This window comes from Mus musculus, chromosome 4 (genome assembly GCF_000001635.26).
Source record: "Mus musculus strain C57BL/6J chromosome 4, GRCm38.p6 C57BL/6J".
Taxonomy (NCBI): domain Eukaryota; kingdom Metazoa; phylum Chordata; class Mammalia; order Rodentia; family Muridae; genus Mus; species Mus musculus.
Window position 1 is genome coordinate 39,809,648 of NC_000070.6, and position 15,626 is coordinate 39,825,273.

The 15,626-nt window shown below is 40.3% G+C and overlaps 1 pseudogene; it reads left to right on the forward strand.

Moving 5' to 3' along the window:
• Positions 1–9,527: 9,527 nt before the first annotated feature.
• On the forward strand, positions 9,528–14,718 carry Gm12384 (annotated as a pseudogene).
• Positions 14,719–15,626: the final 908 nt, after the last annotated feature.

Consider the following 15,626-nt stretch of genomic DNA (forward strand, 5'->3'; position numbering starts at 1 on the left):
GTGGTCTCAGGGTATGGCAGCATACACAGTACTTCAGCCTGTCCATCAATGATTACAAAATATTAGGCCTGACAAGATGGCTCAGTGGGTACAGATGCTTGCTTCAGAGCCTGCACACACAAGTTCAGTCCCTTGGACCCACATGTTCAAAGAGAGAGCCAACTCCCACAAATTGTCCTCCAGCCTCTGTCTGCTCAGTATGATACCTGAGCATGCACACACACACACACACACACACACACACACACACACACGCACACACACACACACTAAAGGTGATAAAACTTCAAAATTAAGAATAACCAGATATTTAAACACAAAAGAGTAGGGAGAACAAAAGCTGACCTTCACTGTGCAGTTTCAATTACCAGCAGTGAGATTCTTAATGTCTTCTGGAAGAAGAACAGGCCCTTAGCTATTTAAATTCAGCACATACAGCTCACAGCAAACTAGCAGAGAGTGCATCTGATGTGGGTAGTGACATAAAGGAGAATTAATGGGGAAAATGTGTTCCATCACTTCCAACATGATCATATGCTCTGGGGACACACAGCCCATCAGCAGCAGAGCCCAGAACGAAGTTACAGTCCCTGGCACACTGCTTTGTCTCTATTTAGCAAACCAATTTGCGTCCTCTTTGAGAAGATGATTGTGACATTTGTTTATCTAAAGATGCTGTATTATAAATACCGCTCAAATAAACTCGAGTGATTTCAATTTAGACATACAAATAGGGAAGGGCTATGATCAGCTACACGTAGTGCAGGGGCTGAAGTAAAATCGTGTGCTTTGCTTCCCCCATGTGCATGATACTAAAAGGAAAATAATGTAAAGAGAAATTAGATTAGATGTCCTCAATTTCAGAGTAGGAAAGGAAAATGTTTTCACATATAATGTCCAATTTTGAAAATATATTTCAATTAAGAAATGTAATTACAATGAAAAATAAGACATGCTTAAATTAGATGTCAAAAATAAATTTAAACTTTACATACACTTGTCAATTACTACAACAGTAACATTGTATAACTTCCAACTTTTGCAGAACAAAAGGAAATTGGCGTTGTATCCCATTATTAAATATTCAAATATAAATTCTTTTAAAATGGTAGGGTGTTTTCTGACTAACCTATACTAATTATTGATTAAGTATCTTCTAATTATCAGTACAATCCACTTTTGGGTTTATAAATAGAGATCCTTACGCTCTAAAAATAGGGACAGAATAATCCTCGGTATATTTCTGAATCGTCTAAAGAAAGAGTTCCAATTTCAAGGCACAAAAAGGAATCCAGAATGCGATAAAAAAAAAAAAAATCCCAGTGCTACATAAGGTCAAACAACTGATTTGAATATATAGGTCACCTGACTGATAGATGTTGAAGTTAAAAAACTTGTCAGCCACGTCAGGTTCACAGAGAGACAGACAGACAGACTGACAGAGATGTTCTTTCTCTCATACACAAACACAGTCACACATGGACACAGAAATACATACATACATACATACATACATACATATACACATAGACAAATATGTAGATACCCATATATAAATATATAAACAGAGACAGAGAGAAAAGCACACACATACAGACAATTTTAAAACTGGGATCCTTGTGAGGGCCAAGTCACAAACTTACTGTGAAATATATTCATAAAGACATTTATTTTGGTCATCAGAACATCAAGGTTTTCTTAGCTCAAATGAACTCAAAACAAATTAATTTGAATCTTCTCAAAACACTAAAACCAAATAGTTAACTTACACTGCGCATATAAACATTTGTTGGTACCTGATCCTAATTATTCAGTTCCTTTACTCTCTTCCTCGTTTCCCAGGGTAATGGTTCAGTAGTTAAACCTCTGATCAAATATTCTTGTCACGTCACCTCACTCTCAGCAGAGGACAATGCATACAATTTCCAAATCTTCCCAACCTCCTTACCTTGAGCCACGCGTTTGTGTGGCTGCTGAGCAGTCCCTCTGTGCTCAGGAGTGCTTTGGGCAGGGTGACTGTCTTAGATCTCAGTTCTACCTTTGAAAGTCTATGCCTGTGTCCTCATCTGACGGATGGCTGCTGTTGTCTGGTGTCAGTCCAAAGACACAGGATGCCTGGTTTTCATTTGACTCATGTTATTATCAAAAAAGAAGAAGGAGAAATGAACCACAGGCATCTTCAGTCTTCACTGTGGATGTAGTGATGTGAACATAAGATAAATAGCATGTGTCTCTCAGGAGAACCTAGAGCTTTCAGTTTCAGTTTCCAGGGACTTTCTTTTCTGCTTTTGTATCAAAGTAAGCATTGAGCACTAAATACATGTGGTCAAGCCATAGTGGCCTCTGCTTTCGTGGTTTCTTATGGTTTTGTTCTTAGCGAGGAGCTCAGGCAACTTGCCTTTCTGTTTGACTTCTCTCAGATAGTTCTGACACTGCATCTACTTAACTTGTTTCCAGTGCTCCAAGACCCACACTTGGTATTTATGCCTATTAGCAGACAATATTACTTTATTAGCACTTTACCCAAAAGGAGAGTTTGGGAGGGAGCATATGATGACCCAGGTAGATGTTTCTGTTGCTGCCCAAATGTAACCATTTCAGGTTGCTTCTGTCATTTCCACATCTGGAGTACTATAAGATTGTCCACCCCTTTCCATACTGTCACATTTTTTTCCCTGTTGAAACCACTTCACATGTGTGTTACCTCCAGTGATTGCTTCTAGCTTGACAACAATTAATTGCAATAGTTGGTGTTCAGTATTCTTACTAATTAATAGACATATAGGTAATATATATTGAGATAGATAACAGGAAAGGTAAACACGTGTGTGTGTGTGTGTGTGTGTGTGTGTGTGTTTGAAGTATCCAAAATTTTTCACATCAAATTTGAAAGCTATATAGTGTAAAAGCTATTAAACCTGCTAGGTTTTAGATTTGTAAAGCATATGTACAGACCTCACAGAAAAACAGTGAAATAAAGCCTACCTCAGAAAAGCAATCTAAGTGTAGTAACTCAACAAACTAAGCAGAAATGGTTTTAAGGGGACTTAAATACACTAAAATAAATTTCTGAGTCTTTACACTTTAGCTATAGCTTTTTCTTTAAGAACAAAGCCCCTAACTGCAGTACCACTTCCACAGGGAAAGCGGGACTTACTACTGTGTTGTAGTAAAAAGCAAAGCCTGAAAAAAAGTTAAAAGTGGAAATGCCCTGGAAAAGACAGAGATTTCTCCAGGGAAACCCATATTTCCATGCAATCATGAAAACGAGGCCACAGACTCAGATGAGCCACGGAAAATTCAAGGCAAGTACTGTGCCCACGGCAGTGATTACATTAATTGCTGCAACTGCTCTATGTGAACAGCCCATCATGATATCTTATTCTAAGAAATTCACTGCTTGGAAAGACTGTTAACTGGTTCATCAGAAACCTTCAGTCAACATGTCTGAGTAGGTACTGCAGCAGTGGGAAGGATGTGGGAGAGAAGGAGGGAGGAAAAACCAAGGGCATGAAGCAGAGGATGATGTCTGCACTTCACTGTGTCGATTTACTTCATCATGTATCTGCATGAAAGAATTCCTACCCTGCTAGTCACTACATCCACAAAGATCAGTACATGAAAGGAAAATTTAATACACAAAAGTACTGTGCAAAGACATTAAACCTAAAAAATGTCCCTATAATGGCTGATGCTGCTGTTTTTATTTTAAATTTCAAATCACCTTGATCATTGTTGTGATAAAGCTAAGCTTTAAATATCAGCTATACTTTAAAAGATTGTTTTGTTTTCTTATATTTTTATTCAAAAATGTTCTCTTGGCATTAGCTGTCCTTAAGCAGATCATTTTTTTATACATAATTTGAATGAAACCCCAGTGGGTATATCCACTCCATTCTACCCTACCCTCCCATCCTTCATAAATGACTGTACCTTGGATTTTGGTATTTATTCTTCCTGTAATTCTTATTACATATAAACTTTCCACAGCTACAGCGGTATATTACTTTGTTGTCCCACCTTTATATCTATGGAATTGTGTTTTAGGTCTTATTTTATAGCAACACTCCTATGAGTTCTACAGCCATAGAAATGCCCCCCCCCCCAAAACTTGTGGGTCACCTGCCAGCATCTGCATGGAAATATGGTGAGACCCAGGCCAAAGGCCCTAATAAATTGTGCTAGAACTACTCAGCAACAAGGATGAGATGATGATTGGCTGATGGTGGTTGTAGGTGCTGCAATAGAGAGAGAAGCTCACCTAGATGCTAAAGCTTCATTTTCCAAAGGAGCAGAGGGGTTCAGCCTTCTTGGAAAAGACTGACACCCAGCTAGCTCACTCCAGTTACTTTATTCAAACATTATACAAGGTTAATTGGAGCTGGGAAAGGTTCCAACTACCAAAGTTATCTTGCCCTTGCTACCTATGAGAAAAGACAGCCCACACAAACAGTAGTCTCTTTTGACCATGGCTAGCCATAATCAAAAGTAAGAACTCCAGATTTGCCAGCTGTCTTTGGACCAGCTGAACGGGCTCACGTACCACCATGTACAGATTCTAGAGAGACAACACTTCTTCAAGAGTCAAACAGGCGCATTACCATTTCTCAGCCTCTATTGATTGACCCAAGCCTAGCAAAGGCTTCACTGAAACATTTCATTCAAAGCCAGGCACAAAGGCTTTCCATCACCTTTCACATAAAGTCAGACATTAAAGGCTTTGCCATACCTATCACTACAAATGATAAATGGATGGTATTAGAAGTTACTGCATTTGTGGTACTTTGTCACATTGTATCAGAAAACCATCCCTTCTCAGCATCCCAAATAGTCACAGTTGTGTCATAAAGTTTTTTCTATGCTTCTATTCAGCTCACAACTTCTAGCCGCTCTGCAGTCAATTGTGGCTACCTCTTCTTGGGGGACAATTAATCACTGCTGTGCCAACTCCTGAAATTAAAGCTTTTTTGGTGGGTGAGGATTGTTGCCTCCTTTTATGATCAGGAGACTGAAATACATGGACAACTTGCTGTGATTTGCCTGTCAAAAGATCATGTGCCAGAAGGTTAGACCCCAGAGTGTGGAATTCAAGCAGTAGAATTTTAAGAGATGGAACCTATCAGTGCATGAATAGCTAGACTTGCAGAGTGAGTTAGATCAGGGAGTAGATTCATCCCCACAAGAGCAAGTTGTCATAAAAGAGCAAGACTGCCTTTCCCTGCCTCCTGCTGCTGTCTCCCTACCATATGACCACTCCACCCACTGCTCACACTAGTGTGATGCCTGAGGCTTTTTACCACATCTTAGTAGTAGGTAACAGGACCATGTTCCCCAACCACTAGAATTATAGGCTAAATAATCCCTTCTACTTTAAAAACTACCCAGCCTTGAGTATTTTGTTAGAACAGTGCAAAGAAGACAAAGACCTATTAGTTTTCTTAACCTGGCTTTGTTTCAGCTTTTCTAGCTCCCTCTCATATGAATTGATTCCCTTCTGTTCCTCATACAAGGCTGGCATGCTGCCACTGCCCTTTATGACAATTCTAGAGAGCCTCTGGCTTCTTTCTCGCATGTTAAATGCAGTTTTGTAAGTCAGAGCTATTCCTTTCTTGCCTGGCACCCTGGTTTTGGAGGCCATGCTTCTAATAATTTCATGTCTCCATTTTAGCTACGAGTTCCACTGATATCTTGTCTGAGTACTTAACTGTATTTTTTTCCATTTTTTATTAGGTATTTAGCTCATTTACATTTCCAATGATATACCAAAAGTCCCCCCTTAACTGTATTTTTAAAGCTTGGAAATATATTCACATTTAAAAAAATGTAAGAGGGAAAATGAAACAAAAGCCCTATACACTTAAAATCTAAATCTTCACAGAACGTTTTCTCACCACACAAAGAAACTCTTCCTGTATCCCTATTAAAATTCATCCTTTTTCAGATTTTCAATTTCTTTAAATCTGAGTGAGGGAATTATAGCATATATTGTTAAACTTATCATTACATGAATTTAAAGGTACTTAATAGACTTTTTATTCTCAAGAGGCTCAATTAAAGTGCTTTTCTTGTCCAAGGACAGAGGGTTTTAATCTTTATCAAACTCATGACAGTGTGACAATTCAGGAAGAACAATGAAAATTTAAGTCATGATCTGTATCTGTCAAAGAAAAAGGGCTGGGGAGATGGCTCAGGGGACTACATTAGGATCACACATGTAAAATCCAGACATGACAGCAAGCATATATAAACCCAATACTGTGAGGTGAGACAGGCTGGTGCTGGGTGCTCCTGGGCAGCAAGGCCAAAACAGTGATGCTAAGTTCCAGTGAAAGATGAGGAGTGGTACAGAAAAGTGTGAAGTGGCTAAGTGTTGACTGCTAGCCTTCCCACACATATACAGACAAGAGATCCTGTGCACTACCATGTCTACACACACACAAACAAACACGCACACACACGCCTCCCTCTTTCCTACACACACATAAAAAGAAAAACATAACAAACCACATCATTTTAAGAGAATTTTTGAAATTGGCTTTTAGAGTATAATGCTAAAAACATTGTGTTTCAAATTTCTTTCTGCTAAAAACATAATTAAATAAGAAAATGAAAAAACATTGCTTTAAATTCTATTGATTTTTTTGCAGTTAAGATATAAATTTTACAGTTCAGATATCATTGCTGAGTCATATTCAAAAACTGTTGTTGATATGAATTTGTAATATACTTGAAATAAAAGTGTCTATATGGATAAATTATATCAAAGCCATGAGATTAACTGAAACCTTCAAGAAACAAAAACCAGTAAAACTAGGGTAAGGTGCTTGCCAAAATGCCATTCTGTCTTCTGCATGTGCACTCTTGCACTTGCATACACACACACACACACACACACACACACACACACACAACTAATAAAATGTCATAAAACCTTTCAAGAAAAGAAATTAAGAACAATTGTCCAGTTGTATTTAAGATTAGACACATGCTCTTTTGAACTACAGTGAAATCTGACTTTTAATGGATTTGATTTAATTTTCATTTTTGTAATGGTTATCCAACTCTGTAATTTTTTAAAATCAATGTAAGTCATTGCATGCATGAAATAAGCAAGCAATATACATTGCTTCCCATACATTTTAGTATAGCCTTTATTATAAACTTCTGTGACTTCACAAAGAGGAAGCTAGGAATTAGGAAACAAGACTCTCTCCTTTGATTCAAACATTCCCCAGCCCCATCTTGATATAGCTGGTGACCTTGTTGAAGGCAGTTCTAGTAAGAATCTCTGAGACCTGATTGCACTAACCTGTTATGTGCCTGGCTCTCCCTCAGCAACAGCTTTAGAATTCTCCATTCTTGGTCCACTCCCCTACCAATCTGGCCACCCGCCTCTTTTGCAAGACCCTGTTGAGGTGTTTCCTGTGCCTATTGCCAAGACAACCCCTTCAGAAATGTCTGTTATATCATCTTCAACAAGTGCTACAAATATTTTTTTCCTTTAGCAGTATATTGCTCAGAGCTACATAGCTGGTAAGTAGAAGGAGAGAATACGAAAGAAATCTAAATATTGAAATTTCTTTCTCCTACTGCACACATCTCTACTTTGGCTCAAATATCTTTCGTGGTGTAATGTCAATGAAGATATGGCCCAGTGGTACCGACAAAGAAAGCAAGGATACTGACTCCATTGTGGATGCATGTCAGAGGCATGCATCCTCATAATCCACCCTGTCCTTCCCATCTTGAGACTCAAGGATGCTCAAGACGGTTCATTTAATCGTAAAGAAGATGGGGTTCCCATCTGGGTTTGGTTGATCCGTGATCCTGAAAGAAAGATGCCCTTTTTTAGAGAAGAGAGAAACCCCAGACCAGTGCTATAGGGTGCCTTTCATTTTCCTAACCTACACAACTACGATTCAGAGGCAGTGTGTTCCAGGGCAGTCCCAGTAGTATCATCCTAAACTTAATCCTACACCTCTTTCTTACAGGAACATGTGCGCTTGCTTCTGGGAACTTGCCACCAGTTGGTTCTAATTGGTAAAGATGCCAACAGCCAATAGCTAGAGAGGGCAGACAGAGGCAGGATTTTTAGAATTTCCCGGGTTTGGGACTGGGAGCGGAGAAAAGGAGATCAACCATGTGGGGAGAGTGTGGAGGAGAAGAGAGATGCCATGCCTGAGAATAGTGCAGGACAGAGAGGCATAGCCACCATGTGCAGGAGCCAGGAGAGTGCAGCCTAGAGGGCGGCACAACTGGGTCTAGGTCAGCCAAGGTAAACAGAATTTAGTAAGAAGTAACCAGGGATTATCAGCGGGAGGTAGATTATATCAGCAATAGAGGTTAGGCAGTGGTCCAGCTATTGTGCTGTTTAAGGCATATTAAAATAAAAAGGCTATGGGTGTCATTCATTCATTTAGGAACATATACCATTGGGGGTGGGGGGAGGGTAGCAACCCGCCGCTGGGATTTATTACAATATCTCAACACATGCTTCAGGGTGGAAAAAAACTACCGTTCTCTCCTAGAAGCCAAGAGAGCCCGAGCTTTAAGTGAGAAAGCATTGGCTTTATCTCCCTAAAACTAGGGTCTGCTTCTATGAAAAAGTTCAAGCCATTGTATTTGCCTGTTTGCTGCAAGCTGCTCATTACCTCGCTGGCCAGCCGAGTTAAGCAGGAGTCCCACACCGCCTGCTCTCTTTTCTTTCAGGGAGCAGCTGCAGGAAAGTCAGAAACTTAATCCTTTTAGTATTTTCCAAAAAAAATAAATGTATCTTTTCTTTCACCCATAGAAGTGAAATAATGCCTCTTCTTGCCTGTTTAGTGACAAGAGTGGGACATTGCTGTGTAAACTAGGCGTCTTAGGGGCTGCCCTCCCCTTGGTTTCAGATTGGAAAAAAACAAAAAAAAACAAAAAACAAAACAAAAACAAAAAACAAAAACACAGTGCTTCAGGCCACACACAGCAGATCCTGCAGACTCCTGGAGTTGGATTCAACTTCCAACAGTTCTCAGGACGTTTCAGTCTTAGGAGATTTAACCGCGGGTCTTTTTCAGTTATTCGGTAATAGAAATGGCAAACACTCATCAACCTTGCCCGAATCTCGTCCTGTTTGGAAGCTGGTGTGTCGCTAGTGCACGTGCAGTGTTGTCTTTCCAAAGCTGTGTGTGCTTGAAGTCTTATCAGGAATATCAGTCTGTTAGAAGACCAAGAGTAAAATTCTGCATTTTAAAAAACATACAAAAAGGAAAGTATTTTAAAGCTGCCCCTCCCCAAACGTTTCCCACCCCCACAATTGTCGTCTGTGCTTGGACATGGGAAGGCTTCTTGCTGTTTTAGTGTCAGAAAATGAGAGCACAGAGTGTGGGTTCTTTTACATGCAGAGCTGGAGACTGGCTCAGAGGCAAGGTCTCTCCAATTATCCTCTCCCCCTCAGGCTTGCAGGGACACTCTCAAGTCCCTTATCTGAGAAAGCGTCCTCCAAAAGAGAAGTCTTTCCTTGGAACCTCAACAAACAATCAGGAAAAATGAACAATCAGAGAAGAGAAGAGACTAAAAGGTAAGTCCTCCCATACCCAAGCGTTTCACGTGTTCCACTGAGGGCAGCAACATCAAGTCATCTGGGGACTGTTCTGTCCCCTTCCCAGGGGCTGGAGGCCTTCCCCACCCCTCTTCCCTCCCCCTAAAAGGAAGCATATAGAATGAACCACACTGGGTTGCTAAGTAATCAGTCATTTCCCTGTGAGTGCCACATTACTGATTTACATAAATAGCACAGGTCCAATCCCTCTGCTCCAAGTTTACAAGTTCGCTCCACACACACCAGAATGGAAGAATGGGACATTTTTCCTTCACATCTACAACGGCTTCAATCAATCCAGCACAAAGACAGTAACTCTGTTTAACCTCCAAGGTTTCATCATAAAACATGAGGTTACTTTGTTTTCCTGTCCAGGATACATTTTCCTGAGGCTCTGGGCTAGCGTGAATAGCGCATCACCGCCCACTGCCGCCATGCTGTGAGGAAGCCAAGGCAAATGGAGAGATCATACGAAGACTTGCAGTCATCCCAGACCAACAACCAGCCACAGCAGTGAGTCTTCAGATGATTCCAACCCAGCCTTGCAGACTTCAAGCATCATAGGATAGAAGACACCTTACCCACAGCATGTCCTGTCTGAACTCACAAAATCTGTGACAATAAAGAAGTGTCCATGACTTAATCATTTATTAAGTGATCAAAAAAGAAGTGATTATCAGAATGCTCTCCATCCAACTAGTGCACACCCTGGATTTTGTTTCTCTGGTTGATTATTTCTAGATCTTGTCTATTTCTGTATGCTAGACATACAGAAATAACAAGACTATACTCTGTCTCCATATAATTTCCTCACAAGTACAACTTACACACCCGCACGCACACACACGTGAACAACTGTCCATAATACTTTTACATCTAAAATTATTTACTTGTGATTCAGATTTAATACACAATACTCAAGTATTCTAAGCATCTATCTCAAATATTTTGAAATATTTTTTTCCGAAAGGTGTGGTGTCACTTGTCCTTAATTCCAGCACTCATGATGCAGAGGCAGGTGGATCTCATGAGGCTAAGGCCAGCCCAGTCTACATAACGAGTTCCAGGACAGCCAGGGCTACATGGAGAGACCCTGTCTTATTTTTTCTTTTCTCTATTCACAAAAAAAGTCTAGAATAGAAGCCTCTAGAAAAAGGTTGGAGGCCATCTGGCAGGAGATAAATTTGAAGGCCAGTATTCTTGCTTGCATACAATTTCTCTTATTTATGCACATTACAATCTTTCCTTAATTATTTTAGCAAGCTGCACAATTTTAAATGCTTGCTGTTCGATAGCAGCACATAGCAGAACTTAATAAATTAATATGCATTTCATTCTTCGTCACCATCTCAATAGTCTGAGAAACAGGCAGGTTGTCGATTTAAAGCAACAAAATGTCAACAAGCTTTTTAGTTTCTAAACTCATTTAATTTTGTTTTTAAAATTGAAATCCCCCTCACATGATGCTGGCTACCATGACAGACTTCAGTTTTGCTTCGTTGAAGCTGGCTCTGCTGAAACATTTCATTTACCAGGGGAAACTTTTTTGGAGATGATCAGCTGAGAAAAGCATTAAGGAATCTGTGGAAGCATCCAGAAGAAAATTAAGACAATCGTTCTTCATAGTGGTTCGGCAACTTCTTTGTGTTTGCCAAACGTACTAATGAAAACTACACGTGAGAAGGAGGGTACTCAGACCAGGCCGAGTTCTGTAGGAAAGACAAAAAGCTCACTGTGGAATCCAGTCACCACACCAGTCCACACACAATGTGGTAAAGAAATGATTATTCATTTGTAGTTATGAAGATATTTATGTCATTTGGGGGGGTTTATCAGAAATATTCAAAGGAATGGTCATTTTGGGTAAAGTATGAATATAGGTGTAAAAACTGCTGAAATTCTAGATTAATGTCGTCACCCAGTTTTGGTCCAGTTTACTAATGACGTAGTATATTAAAACCATAAAATAATTTAATATATGACATCATGCTTATTAAAAATTCTGTAGTAAGCCGGGCAGTGGTGGCACATGCCTTTAATCCCAGCACTTGGGAGGCAGAAGCAGGTGGATCTCCAAGTTTGAGGCCAGCCTGGTTCTCAGAGGGAGTTTGAGGCCAGCCTGGTTCTCAGAGGGAGTTTGAGGCCAGCCTGGTCTACAGAGCGAGCCCAGGACAGCTGGGTGTACTGAGAGTTCTGGTTTCTTTAAAACCCCCTCATGTTATGTGCTTTTGTTTTAAGCCCAAGTGTGGAATATGGGGCTTCTTCAGTTTGTCCTCAGCCGCTAACTATGATTGTTTTGTGCTCCAAGAGGGGCATGGTTTTGCCATCTACAGATAGTTTAATCCTAGAGACGCTGGAGAGGATATTACTACAAGGGCCCCAAGAAGGCCGCACGGCAGCTGCTCCCCTTACTGCTGCTGGGATGCTGACTTGCCCCTGGGAACACCACAACCTAACCAAGGAAGAAGCCTGTGGAGGTCTTCATCCTCTTTCCTCTGTAACCTTTCTCTCCTACCTCATGTTGTATGTGGTAGGGGCAGGGGTAGGGTTGGAAGGGAGAGAATAGTATAAGAACTCAATAAAATAGATAAAAAAAGAAAAAGTCAATAGCCAAGCCTATGCAGACAAACCTTGTCTCAAAATAAAAATAAAACAAACACAAAAACTATTTGTATAGGGTGAACCCACAATTATTCAAGTTTCTGAAGTGATACACTGCTGTGTGATTATTAACACTTCTTTCCTTTCAGGGCTACAAGGGTAGAGAGCTTGCCTGGCATGCAGAAAGCTCTAGGTTCAACCCCAAGAACCTTAGAACACAGAGTAACAGGGAGACAGGGCAGCCTAGCCAGTGCAGCAGCAGATTGAGGCCATTGAAAAACGTAAACAAAAAAGTCACACCGGACCACATATCTATTAAGATATAACATAGATGGGCGCGGTGGCCCACGCCTTTAATCCCAGCATTTGGGAGGCAAAGGCAGGCAGATTTCTGAGTTCAAGGCTAGCCTGGTCTACAAAGTGAGTTCCAGGACAGCCAGGGCTATACAGAGAAACCCTGTCTCAAAAAAAAACAAAACAAAACAATAAGACAAAAAGAAATTCTGTATTAACCAGGGTGTCATTATGAGACCTATTTCAAATTTTTCATTTTTATTAGTAATTTATAAACAGGTATAAATACATACACTTTAATATTTTCAAGTCTTTGTACAAACATTTAACATTTTCTCCAACTTAAATTGCATGAAACATTTGTAACAAAGTTATTACAGTTATTTCTATTTTACAGATAATAAGCATATTAAAATTTTTAACTCCCCGTTAAAGGAGGAAAGAAAATTAACCTAGAAAATGAGTGACAACTTCATGAGAGAATCCTGTGTGGTTTTTCCTGATGGAACATTGTCAACTGTATTTTAGAGGAAAAAAACTATCAAGTTCATGATGTCCCTAAGGAAGTTGAATTTCAAGTAAAGACCATTAAAAATCTCATAAATTTCTTGATTAAAGCACAGTGAGTTTCTTTTCCATTAAAATTTAGCTTCTTAAAACATGACAAAGGTTCAGAAGTTAACATCAATCAGTGAAGTATTTTTGATGCATACTTAAAAACCCAAGTTCAACCCTCACATCTCACATACATACACACACAAACATACATACATACACACATGCACATACATACACATATGCAAATACACATATATGTGCGTATATGCATATACACACAAACATACACATGCATACATATACATGCCCATATACACATATATGTACATACACACACACACAGAAAAACAAACACAGCAGAGGATGTGGAAACAACAGGTCAAGGCTGACTAATGGTAGGGTACCCAAGAACACAGAGAGCCACAAAATAAACCTGAAGCTGAAGGAGAGGGTCACACCTGACTGAAGGTCAATTGCCCAAAAGCAGAGAGCCATGCCAGTCAAGGATATGCTGAACCCTATAGAGAAACTGTTACTGCTGAAAGGGTCAATTCACATGAAAAGACTAAGGATAGAGTTCATGGCACTGAATATCAGTACCACGGAAGAAAACAATGCCTCCATGATATTACAATTTATTCCTCTTTTGAGTATTGCAAAAGCCTCTACTGAAGGAAGGCAACTGAATTAGAAATGAAGTAGTGAGTCTCCTCCTGCACCTGTAAGTCCGTGCCCTGCCTGCCCCAGCCATACTGTCCACTCTTGCCCAGCCAATGCTGCTCTCCACTGCATCTTCAGCACTTCAGCCTAGAACAATGCTAAAGTAGCTGTCCTGGGAGTTTCTGGGGCATTGGGGGCCCTGGTGAGCCACCTGACCCTCTACAATATTGCTCACACACCTGGTGTGGCAACAGATCTGAGTCACATGGAGACCAGAGCAAAAGGCTACCTTGGACTGGAGCGGCTGCCATATTGCCTAAAAGGTTGTGATGTGGTGGACATCTCAGCCCGGTGTGCCCAGGAAGCCAGGGATGACACGGGATGACCCAGCACTTCCTAGGAACCTATGTTTGCGTCATTGACAACCTAGTTAACTCTATCATCCCTGTCACAGCTGAAGTTTTCAAGAAGCATGGCGTGTACAACCCCAACAAGATCTTAGGTGTGACAACCCTTGATGTCGTCAGAACAAACACGTTTGTGGCAGAGCTAAGTAAATCCAGTTGGAGTCAATGTGCCTGTCATTGGTGGTCACACCGGGAAGACGATCATGCCCCTGATCTCTCAGAGAACTCCCAAGATTGACTTTTCCCAATACCAGCTGGCCACATTCACCAAGAGGATCCGGGAGCCTGGCACAGAAGTCTTGAAGGGCAAGGTTAGAGCAGGTTCTGCCACTCTATCCATGGCTTATACTGGAGCCTGCTTTGTCGTCTCCCTCGTGGACACCATGAATGGGAAGGAAGGAGTCGTTGAGTGCTCTTTTGTTCAGTCCAAAGAGACAGAGTCTACTTATTTCTCTACACCCTTGCTATTGGGGGAAAAGGACCTGAAGAAGAACCTGGGCACTGGCAACATCTCCTTTTGAGGAGAAAATGATGGCCGATGCCATCCCTGAGCTGAAAGCCTCCATCAAGAAAGGCAAGGACTGTCAAGAACATGGAGTAGAGAGGTTTGAGCCTTGAGCAGCAGCAGCATCCTAACCTATTCAGCATCATGTCATTGGAACCACTTGAGAATCTAATTTGCTTTGATAGAGGGTATTGTATCAGTATCAGCATCCCTTCTAAATTATGGCTGGTCATTGTGTTGATAATGACAATAAAACAGGTTCTGGTTTTCTTTAAACAAATTGAAGTAATAAAAATAATCTCAATTAACAAACTCCAAATATACAAATTCCCACACAGAAACAAAACAATGTAAAAACAAAAACAATAAACAAAACAAAAATCACCAAACACACACACACAAAGACAACATATATCCCTCTGAAATTTACTAATAGTGTACTAAAGGCCATTATATGATATAATTGAAATCCCAGACAAAGAATTCAAAAGAACAGATTTAAATATAATCATAGAGCTCAAGAAGGACAGAAATGCAAATATGTCCTAAGAAATACAAAGACCTGAATGAAAAAGTAAGGCAATTTAGGATATAAAAATAGAATTTCACACAAAAAAATAGAAATATTGAGAAAAAATCCAACTGATACTGGAAATAAAACACACAAGGTCAAATATAAAGTTCATTGGAAAGGCTTACCAGTAAAATAGAAAACATCAACAACAGAACATTAAAGCCTGAACACAAGATAAATTATAAAGAACATGTGCCAAAGATCAGATTTGGCACCAGAGGGTAAACTGAGGCAGGCAGCCCATGAGGGGTCAGTGTTGAGAGCAGATGACTCAAGTGGATCCAGATGCCTACAGGGGCTACAGCAGTTTGAGATGGAAAAGGGGGAAATCAGACACTCACACACTCAGAGTGGTTGCAGCAAGGACAAGCTCCCGAGATTTATTTCTTCTCTTGACCCACTTTTATACCCCTTGAAACAAAAGTTTCTTTGTTTGTTTTAAATTAG